We start from the raw sequence: 11,724 nt of genomic DNA, 5'->3' as shown, positions 1-11,724 counted from the left end.
CATTACTTGTATGTAAATATAGAGATAGATATAGAAAGAACTTATTTCAAATTCCACATTAAACCTAAAAATTATTTTTTAATCTAATATGTATCTTAGTTATTTTAAAAGGAGTGCATTTGTTGTAGGTAATTGCTAATCATGTTGGAAGACACGATAATCTTTGTTTTAATTACCTAAGCTATAACAAACTAAGCTGTTTTAAAAAAAAAAAAATCCTAACATGATTATCTATCTGGTGATAGTATTAAAGATATAGGCATGACAGAAAGTCAAATGGCCTCTGCAGGCCTGGCCTTACAAACCCATATTTACAAATAGATAATGTAACCATAACAGCAACAACAAAATGTATCACCATTATTAACAAATCTGAATGTATATTTAAACATACTGTCTTCCTACTACAAGTGAGTATCATTAAAGAACAGACATTTATTTTCTTACAGGTTAGGAGACCAGAAATCTGAATTCAGGGTATGGCTCTAGAGGTAGGTCGTTTCTTATCCATTTCAGCTTCCTGTAGCTGTCAACAATCCTAGTAGGAGCATTCTGTCCTCCTCTTTTGCCTGTGTAGCTCTGTGTCCACTCTGCCCTTTATATAACTCAAATGTGATTAGATTTAAAACTCACCCTACTCAAGTACAAGCTAATTAACATAATAAAGAAAATGTTATTTCCAAACAAGATCATGTTTACATGCATAGAGGCTAGGATTTCAACACATATTTTGGGAGGACACAAATCAATCCATACCACATAATGAATATGAATTCAGTTTTATGGTAATTGTTATGGATTGAACTGTGTACCCCAAAGTGTGTGTCAACTTGGCTAGGTCATGATTCCCAGTATTTTGTGCTTGTCCACCATTTTGTCATCTGATGTGATTATCCTATGTGTTATAAATCTTAACCGCTATGATGTTAATGAAGCAGGATTACAGGCAGTTATATTAATGAGGTGGGACTCAATCTACAGAATTCAGTTTTATCTTGAGTCAATCTCTTTTGAGATATAAAAGACAGAATCGAGCAGAGAGGAGAGGGATCTCATATCACCAAGGAAGAAGAGCGAGAAGACTGTGTCCTTGGACCCGGGGTCCCTGTGCTGAGAAAATCTTAGATCCAAGGGAATATTGATGACAATGACCTTCTCCCAGAGCCAGCAGAGGGAAAGCCTTCCTCTGGAGGTGGCTCCCTGAATTTGGACTTCTAGCCTCCTAGACTGTGAAAGAATAAACTTCTGTTTGCTAAAGCTATCCATTTGTGGTATTTCTGTTATGCTAGCCCGAGATAACCAAGACGGTATTAAACAGTGCATCTATCATGTTTTTTTGCAAAAGCTGAAGCATGAGATTACAGAGACTGAAAGTAGGAAAGAAGGAATGGAAATGCAAATAAGTAAACCTATTCAATAATTATTGTAGAAATAGATATGATACTTTTGGCATTAACCAGAGAGTGTGTAAAGTTTGAAGGAGAATCCAGATTTTCTGGGATGAATGCTTGTTAGTAATGTAGTAGTAATTATGATCAGTTATTTAAAGCATATTTAATTTCCTCTATTTTGTTTTGATTTTATTTGCATTAAAAAGGAGTTTAGTTTGCTGATCTAAGTTAAAACCCTTATAAGTTAGCTTATCTTTAACTATTACTATAGTAAATACAGGTAGCAATTGATTTATTCCTGCCTTTGAATGACGACCATGGACAATGGTAGTTTCCACCTTTATCCAGCCATTAAACTCTCTTGACAATTAATAAGTCCCTATTTTCTGGTGAATTTCCAACTCTTGTCCTCATTGTTGATGTCATCCTCTGCTCTTTCTGCGGAATATACTGATGCTACATACTTTCCAGCACCACAGGTGCTAGCATCATCATGATACTTCTACCAGTTTTCCTTGTTCATACAGATTTTTTTGGATCATGTTATTGAAACTATGCAGAACATGGACTTTCCTTCTCAGAGAGAAGATACATATTTTTAATCAAATTGAAAATCAACATATTGATTTCTAAATGGAAAATCTATATTCTCACAACATAGGTCAATTTTATTGAAAAGGTGTCAATGAGAATTTTATCAATGTTTTTGGCTATTAAATATTGCTATCACAGAATTTTTTAGAAAAAGTAATTGAGACATGTTGTCTGCTGTCAAGTTGATTTTGACTCATTGTGACCCTATACGAGAGGGTAAAACTGCCTCATAGAATTTCCCAGGCTGTAATCTTTATGGAAGTAGATTGCTAGGTCTTTTCTCCTGCAGAGCAGCTGGTGGGTTCAAATTGCCATTTTTTGGTTAGCGGTCAACCACTTAACTATTGTGAAAACTAGACTCCTTCAACAGAGATATATCATTCCAATTTTATATCTTACAATTTTAAGAGTAATTTGAATATTTGTACATTTATTTATATACATTGTGAGCCTAAGTTTGCGATTTTGAAATCTAAAATGCAGGGGTTACTTGAGCAAGGTTGATTATTTCTATTTAATGTAACAGTTGGGGATATATTGATAAATTAGTGTTCCAAGCATTGTGGATACAAGAAATGAGCTACCTTGGCTGAGGTAAGAAAGACAACCAAAAAGCTTCACCTGGTCTGATAAGGATGAGCTAGAATTCTTCCAAGTGTGTGATTCAACCCTCTCCCTTCCTTTGTCACAAAGACCAAAGGTCATGATTTTCATTATCTGAAAAAAAAAAACATATTCAAACTGTGCCCACAACTTTCTACCTGTTTCTGGGAATGTTACTTAAACTGTATAAAATGCATTTTCCCCATTTATCAAATAGGATTAATAATAATTACTTCCTAGTATTTGCTAAATATGTCATGAGATAATGCTAGTAAATCACTTGGAAAACAATAAGTATTAGCTGTAATTATTATTAGCTGGTGATTAATAAATTATTAATGACAAGTATATTTTAATTATGCAAATGCTTAAAATACTTTGTTTGGGGAATCTGGGACCCAGACTGTATTTATTATGTCTTTAGTGATAAAATGTAATACATTTCTGATCAAAAAATGGGGTATAGCTCATTCATACATTGTGAGTTATAAATTTTATGGATGTTACATGGTAGTTCTTTTTCTGAGTTTTACAAAGTAAATAGCAAATATGCTACTTTCACTTACTGTTAAAAGAACCCATTGCTGTTGAGTTGATTCTGACTCATGGAGACCCTATAAGACAGAGTGGAACTGCCCCATAAGGCTTCCAAGGAGCAGTTGATGGATTTGAATGCCAACCTTTTTCATTAGCAGCCAAACTCTTAATCACTGCACCACAAGGGCTCCACTTACTGTTAACATATTATTAAATACATGTAGTGAATTTATTCTGAAATAGCCATTATATGATAATATATATCTGATAAAGTACTTTGAAAAAAAGTGCAATGCAAATGTTAGCTAACTGGAATAGAGGCAATAGAAATAAAAGACAGATCTTTCAATTATTGCACACATTTTTAACACAGGCTAATTTCTGAACATACAGTTTGCGATGCAATTCGTTGATTTTTCCTTGCATATTTCTATAGCCACTTTCTCTTATGCTTGGACGAAAAATGTAACTGTCCAACCAAGTCACTTTTCTTGTGATGTGTTTATTTCCTCAACCAGAGAGAAAACAAGACGTATCTATAGGGTGCCTGTCTTAGTCATCTAGTGCCCCTATAACAGAAATACCAAAAGTGGATGGCTTTAGCAAAGAGAAGTTTATTCTCTCACAGTCCAGTAGGATACAAGTCCAAATTTGGGGCACCAGATCCACAGGAATGCTTTCTCTGTCAACTCTGGAGGAAGGTCCATGTCATCAATCTTCCCTTGATCTGAGAGCATCTCAGTGCAGGAACCTCAGGTCCACTAGTGCTTTCTTGATGACATGAGGTTCCCATATGTCTCTGCTCACTTCCCTCTTTTATATCTCAAAAGAGATTGGCTTAAGACACTATCTAATCTTGTAACTTCATAACTGTAATCTTCATAACTGCCACTAATCTATCTTATTAGATCATAGTGCTAGAGTTTAAAACACATAAGGAAATCATATCAGATTACAAAATGGTACACAAACATACAATATTGGGAATCATGACCCAGCCAAGTTGACAGATCTTTTTGGAGACACAATTCAATCCATGACAGTGCCTTACTGAAACCCATGAGTGTTTGTTATTCCTCAATCCCCCTCCCTTTTCTGAATCTCAGAAATACCTGAATGATTCTTTTAGCTATAACTACACATTCTTTACTGATCCCTTCAGCTTCTGGAGAGCCTTCATTGTTAGTCATACTGGCAACTGGTGAGAACATTATTTTTAAACTCTATTGCTGCTAAATATCACTTAGTATAATGAAATATTCATTAAAAAGGCAAATGATCTAGTTTTCTTTAAATCATAAAAAGTGTGATACAGGCAAATAATCTTAAGTCCCACCACCATCCTAAGCCACAATTATATCTGCCACAGAGTTTGTTAGAAACCCCCTTTATGCCATCCCCTTTTCTTCTCTTTGGCAAGTAGAAGACAGCAAGAATTCTCTTATGCTTAGCCAAATATTATACATGTATCACTTGGAATTTACATTCACAATACATGGTCAAATATAAAAATGTATCTTCCTTGCCCACAATTGACTTTCCCAAGTAAAACTACATATCATCTTCAAAAGCACTTATAATGCCATAATCGAATATCTTGAAGGATAAATTTGGTAAAAAGTGCATAGTTCACTCATCTAATTTTTTTTCTTTGAATACAATCATAAAATGGAACTTTGTTGTCCTTCCTGTAGATTCCACAATTTTTGACTGCAATCAAGGAAGTTGTTTTGATTTCTTTCACTTCACTTCATCAATGAAGGAAGGATTCTTGCCTTATGAGGATGGTTGAACACACAAAATCCCACAGGGGACATATGAGATCAACAGCAGTTTATTAGTCACATATACAGTCATAGGAGAGGAAGACACTGCATACCAGGCAGAGTCACATGCGGGTTGCACTTGGAAGCAGAATAAAAAAAGCAAGGACTTTGAGAGGTAGGTTTTGTAGTAACAAGAGGGTGAGATGACCCCTGGTTTCCACAGGAGCTGTGATTAGCTTACTTGAATAATTCTACAGCTTGGCAAGGAACTGAACCCCAATACTCAAGGATAAGCAGGCACTGAACCTTATCTTTATGATGAATAAGGTTGATTGACTTGAGTACCTTATCCCTGGAAACACAATGGGGAAGAGAAATTATGGCTAGGTTACTTGAAACCCTCCAGGTTTTTCCCTGATGTCAAGGCACACATAATATTGGATCTTATTTTTATCCCTTCTATCACAGGGGTTTAATTAAAAAATATGATTAAATAATGATATTGATGACCAGTCACTTTACCTCCCACCAAAGACTGCGTATAAAGGAGTATAATATTATAGTACAGTTCACAATGTAAAAACTGATATTGATATCAATGATCAAATATTTGTTAAAAATCCATTTTCCTCTTTTTTTTCCTTTTTTCTTTGTTACTTTGAGAAATTCTTAAGAATGTCATTACATACCATTTTACTGAGTAGACTAGAAGGAGAATATTTTAGAATAGTAACATTAACAGATTGTGTTTCATATTTGGAAGTGATGCAGAATCTTACAAATATAGATGCTCTTTCCTAGAACTCTGCAGTCCCCTTTGTTGGGTGTTCCATAAAGAAGATATTTTTTATTTGTTTTTTTTTTTTTTTCTTTTTAGAATTTCCTCACCAGGATAGAATTTGAAAGAAAGTGAAGTTAACACTGGTGGGTAATGATAAGCTCTTTGACTCAATGAGTTATAATGATTCAGAGGCTTTTTCCTGCCTGATGATATACTACATTCTATTCAAAGACGATAGTAGGAAGTTCATGCAGTGAAATGAAGGTTTCAAAGATCTCTGTCCTGTAATGCCAGATGCGAATTTCAAGATTGTTTAAAATAATAACTTGTTAAACAAACAACAAAATATTATATCTTTGGCATACTAAATTTTACAGATTCAGGATAAACACCTAAATTTTTGATATCCTACTCTACCTACTGACTGAGAACAATGTCCATCATTTCCAGCTTTATTTTTCCCATCTGTCACATTAGAATAATGCTTTCCTTTTTACTCTCAGTGACATTATAAAGTCTGAATATGGGAAACATCAGGGAAGATGGGAAACACTAGTGAAGGACAGAAAAGTGCTATGCCTCAGCATCATTTCCTGTGGCAAGAGTTCATTAGGGAGGAAGGAAATGGTTAAATTCAGGCCTACATAAAGTTACGTATTAATAGGAACAAAGATAAAAATTTCCCTCAAAGAAACTACCTATATTTAGATTAATGAAAATAACGGTGCCTTTTTGGGAGAGTAAGTTGCTGCACAGTGCCCTGGTTTTTCCCTCCATTTCCTTTTGGTGACTCTGGAATATGCCCTAAAATGTCATAAACATTGACACAAGGAACAGTGGTTTCCTGAGGCCAGATAAACACATTGTTTTGTATTATTGTCTTTCTCTTCTGTTGAATAGTTTCATGTCACATACACCCAAAATGAATGATAAGTATAATCAATAACCTCATTCAAGCTATAAAAACAGAGTTTTGACTGTTTAAGTGAAGGCTTACTGGAAATGACTCACTGTTTTATAAAGTTGAAAAGTGAAAACTGTTAGCTCTTGCTAGATATAAGCAATCATTAGAAGGTATAAGGAACAAAGAAATGGCCGAGATAAATCTTTACAGACTGATGAACATAAATCTCATACTTTGAAGTTCACTAAATGGTAAAATAAGCAAACAATATTCCCCAGATACCTGATTCTTTGTAGCACACAAGCACATGAACACACACACACACGCATATATGTGTGAGAGAGAGGTAATTTGAATTCTATTTCTCCTTCCTAAAATAGCTATGCAGAGCATAGCAGCTTTGTTTATATTTTTATTTAAAACACTGAATTTGTCTACCTATCTTATAAAACACTTTCACAACTTGACCTCATTGTCTCCACTATAGAAAACTCCCCTTTCAAACACAAATATGCTACTAAAATATTTTAATCACAGTATCTTATGGAAAGGTTTTGTTTAATATCATTTAATATGCAGCTACATGCCATTCACCTCTATAGAATTAATGTATTCAGAATACCAAAGGTGATTTTTATTAGCGATAATAGTTGCAAGTTTTACTTTCCTTTGCAATGAGCTTCAAAGCCAGCAACATATTTTAATGTATATTATTGCATCATTACTGTCACAAATTAATACTACATGAAATAAAATGCAGACTTATATACATATAACGTCATCTTCAAGGCCCTCCATATTTCTGAAATACACATTACTGATGACTGCCTCTGAGGATTTAACATGACAAAGATGGTAAGCTAAGAAGCTGCCAGTCAGACAATAGAACGATGGAAACAGAAAATGAACACTTTCTCCAAGGACAAAGATACAAAGATGGTATTTATTAAATCTTGAAAATCACATACTGTTAAAATCCCTGGATAAAGAATGGCCTGCTGTGTACAGCAATCAGAATGACAAGTGTCAATGATTCACTGTTTAATGCACATCATTTGTGTCATAAATTAATATTATTTTTGTGTAATTTTGACAGAACACAATGTTGAGAAATTAAGTGTATATTTTAGATGAAAATCTATAATGAAAGTCATTATGCAAGTTATAGAAATCTTGCCATTTTGGAAAATGATTTTAAAAGATTAATGATATTAATAAATACTTCATATATGATTATTTATAATTTCATTATGTTTTTAAGCAAGTGGGAAAAAAATCTCTCAAAGAAAGACAATGGAGTCCCTAAAGCATTCTGCCACATATATTAAAAATAGATCTATGAACTTTACTATTACAATTAAGATTTATTATCTTTATGATCCACACACGCATGATATTTTGTATGAAATTATATTTAACAGAAAACATACTAATATAATACTTGCATTACTCAACTGCAATATAAAATCAAATATATATTTATTTAAAATCATTTCCCTAGTTTTTAAGCCACTACATTTCTTAGATCTGGATTAAGCTGAGTAAATACAGTTAATTAAAAAAAATTTTCTTCAACCCAAATATTGTATTTTAAACCAAAAATTAGCTATGCCTTAAAATTCTAGTAACACTAATGAACTGAATTATTATCATAATAATATTTTATTGTTAAATGAAAAGTATAGATTAAATACTAAAATAATTCAAAAAGCCAACAACGAGACAGTCTAATGCTGTGTCCTCACTTGAATGTATATCTAGTATTTGAGAACTCTTTAGTTTTAAGTTGTAAATTCTCCCCCGAAGATCTATATACTGTAGGGCTTTGTGTACAGGCTAGTATCTTACTCTTCTTTGCTTCCCACTGCCACGCACTGGACCTAGAGTATAGTAGCACTTCCCAATAATTGTGTTACAAGTGAATTAATGAATAGCTCATGTTAAAAGTAATCATCACCCTTTAGGGAATTTAGACTACTGCATCAGTATAAATGTGCAAGTGATCCCTCCTTTCTCCTCTCACATATCTGTTTGCCATTAATTTGAGAAAAAAAAGTGATTCAAATATAAAATACAACCTTAGAAAAATTAATGTTATGCATCATCATGTATCAATGTGAGATGTATGTGAGATTTTCACAGCAAGGGACCATGGGAAGGAATAGGACGTACTGGCATAAGGAAAGTAATAAATTACTCCATATATTCTCAGTACTATAAGCATTCTGTCAAACGGATGTATCTCAGAAAGATAATCACCTGGTTAAAAAAAAAGTAAGAAGGCGATATGCCATATTTTGGGGAAATCCTTTTGGCCTTAATGGAAGGTGCTTGATCGGAGGGCTATAATGCCTTTGAGTCTCCTCCCCATCACACAATGTTCTTTTATTAAATGGATTGGTAAAAATAAAAATAAAAACCCAGAAACCAAACCTGTTGCTCTTGAGTCGATTTCCACTTATAGCGACTCTATAGGACAGTGTAGAACTGCCCCACAGGGTTTCCAAGGAGTGGCTAGTGGATTCGAACTGCCGACCTTTTGGTTAGCAGCCAAGCTCGTAACCACTGCACCACCAGGGTAATCTTTTTTTGCAGTAAGCTTCTTCCTTTTTGCAAGTAATCTTGTTTTTTGAAGTCTATTACAGGCAATCATTTCCAAGTAAGACTATCCTTTAAAACTATCAGCTAAGGGTTAGTGATTTGGCATACACTAAAGCTTTGGTCCTTAAACTTGAATATTCAAGTTTATGTTTTTTAAAAACGCCCCTAGTGTGTCTAATGCACTTCAAAGTATAGAAATCACCACTCTAGGAGAAACTCTGATAACCATTGCCTTACTATATACTACACTATACTGCACTATAGAGACAAATATACTCTATTTGTCTACATTAAGTGTTCAACTGTTAACCGAAAGGTCAGTGGTTCAAACTACCAGCTGCTCTGCAGGAGGAAGATGTGGCAATCTGCTTCCATAAACATTACAGCCTTGGAAACCCTGTGGGATAATTCTACTCTGTCCTGTAGGGTTGCTATGAGTCAGAATCAACTTGAGGGCAATGGTTTTTTGTTTGTATATAATTCTATATAATTCTATCCTGTATTATATTACACTTTACTATACCACACTATACTACACTACACTACTCTACACTATACTATTCTATAATATACTATACTATATTAGACTATAAACCAAACCAAACCCATTGCCATCAAGTCAATTCCGACTCATAGCGACCCTGTAGGACAGAGTAGAACTGTCCCACAGGGTTTCCAAAGAGCTGCTGCTGGTGGATTTGAACTGCCGACATTTTTCTACAGCTAACACCCATTTTATAGTGACAAATCTGGACCATTTCTTATATATAGGAGAGAAATTTTATAAGAAGGAATCTGAGAGGATGAAAATATGGTCATATAACTTGGTTCATGCTATGGATGGAACTGTGGCCACAAAAAAGTTTTGTTCAAGTTATAGCCCCTGTACAAGTAAATATGATTATGTTTTTTTATTATGTTAATAAGGTCATACAAGAGTAGGTTGGCTGTAAACCTACCCATTCTGAGTAGTGTCTAATAAAAAGGGAAAACAGACAAGGAGAGGAAGACATACGAGGGGAGATGCCATGTGGCAATGGTGACAGATGCATCTATAAGCAACGAAGAAACCTCCAAGATTGTCAACAGCCATTACAAAGTAGGAGAGAGGCCTGCAGAAGGAATGGACATGGCAGAAATCCTAATTTGGATTTCAGCCTCTACAATGGTCAGAAAATATATTTGTGTTTTTTTTTACCCACCCACTTTGTGGTATTTTGTTATGGCAGCACTTTCAAACTAAGACAGTTCAGTAATAGGTTGGTTTTTTTAATACGTTTTCATCACATTCTTCCACTATACTTGTCTCCATGACAAGTTGTCCCACTTTCTTTCTCAGGTCAATTCTGCTAACTGGATATCGGATAATGCTCTCTTTTACTTTAATGAGCATCTTGGATTCATCCTCTATTTCCTAAACATTCTTATTGTAAAGCCATGTCACCACTGGCTTTTTCCACTCAACATATAAAAACTCTTCAAAATCTGTGTGACCCTGTATATCACTATACTTTTCCTTCGTTTATCAGTTAAGCTTAAATATATATATATATATAGTCTCCATTCATTCACTCTATTACTATCTGGCTAGTTCCCAACACACTGAATCATGCCATCTAAATTATTCCCTAAAACTGTTCTAGAAAGTCATCAAGTACCTCTTAGCTGTGAAACCCAAAAGACCCTTTTCCTACATAGTGAACTTCCATTATACACACAAAATGTCCATTTTTTTCCCCCATTGTCAGAGGTTACACAGACTTTTCCTTCTATTGAGACACCCTGGTGGCACAGTGGTTAAGCACTTAGCTACTAACCAAAATGTTGGCAATTTGAACTCATCAGTGACTCCGTGGGAGAAAGATGTGGCAGTATGCTTCCATAAAGATTACAGCCTTGGAAACGCTATGGGTAAGTTCTACTTTGTCTTATAGGGTTACTATGAGTCAGAATCAACTTGAAGGCAATGGGTTTTTGTTTTTCCTTCTACCTGGAACCTATACTATATATCACTATCACTTCCTCTCCTCCATTTCCCTTTTCTCTTTTTTTCATCTTCACTTAACTAAAAATCATTTTAGTAGTAGTGATCAGCTTAAGTATTATTTTCTCAAATAAGTCTTTTCCTATCCCTACAGACTTGGTTAGATGCTCTTACAACACCATGTATTTTCTTGCAAAAGTATTTATATTTCATGAGTAATTCCATCTTCCCCACCAGATTGCCAGCTCCTGTACAATAGGGTCCAAATCTTTCTTACTAGAAGGCAGTCAATATATATTTCTTGAAAGTGGGAATTGCTTCTCCATAACTTTTGCCTTTGATGGCCAGCTCCTCTTCCAAAGCATTTTGCTTCCACTTTCCTCAATCTTCCCTCTAGTGGTTTCCAAACACAATTTGAATGACCTTCCTATAGCTAGCTAATTTCTCACCTTATAAAACTTGCCACTCCATTATAGAACCCAATGAATTCACTTTCCCCGCCTCTCCTGCATATGGATGTAGGCTTGTGGCCCGGGCTCCACCAATTAGACATTTGAATAGAA

The sequence above is a fragment of the Trichechus manatus genome, unplaced genomic scaffold (genome assembly GCF_000243295.1).
Source record: "Trichechus manatus latirostris isolate Lorelei unplaced genomic scaffold, TriManLat1.0 scaffold00013, whole genome shotgun sequence".
In the NCBI taxonomy this organism is placed as follows: Eukaryota; Metazoa; Chordata; class Mammalia; order Sirenia; family Trichechidae; genus Trichechus; species Trichechus manatus.
Note: the sequence above shows the minus strand (reverse complement) of the source record.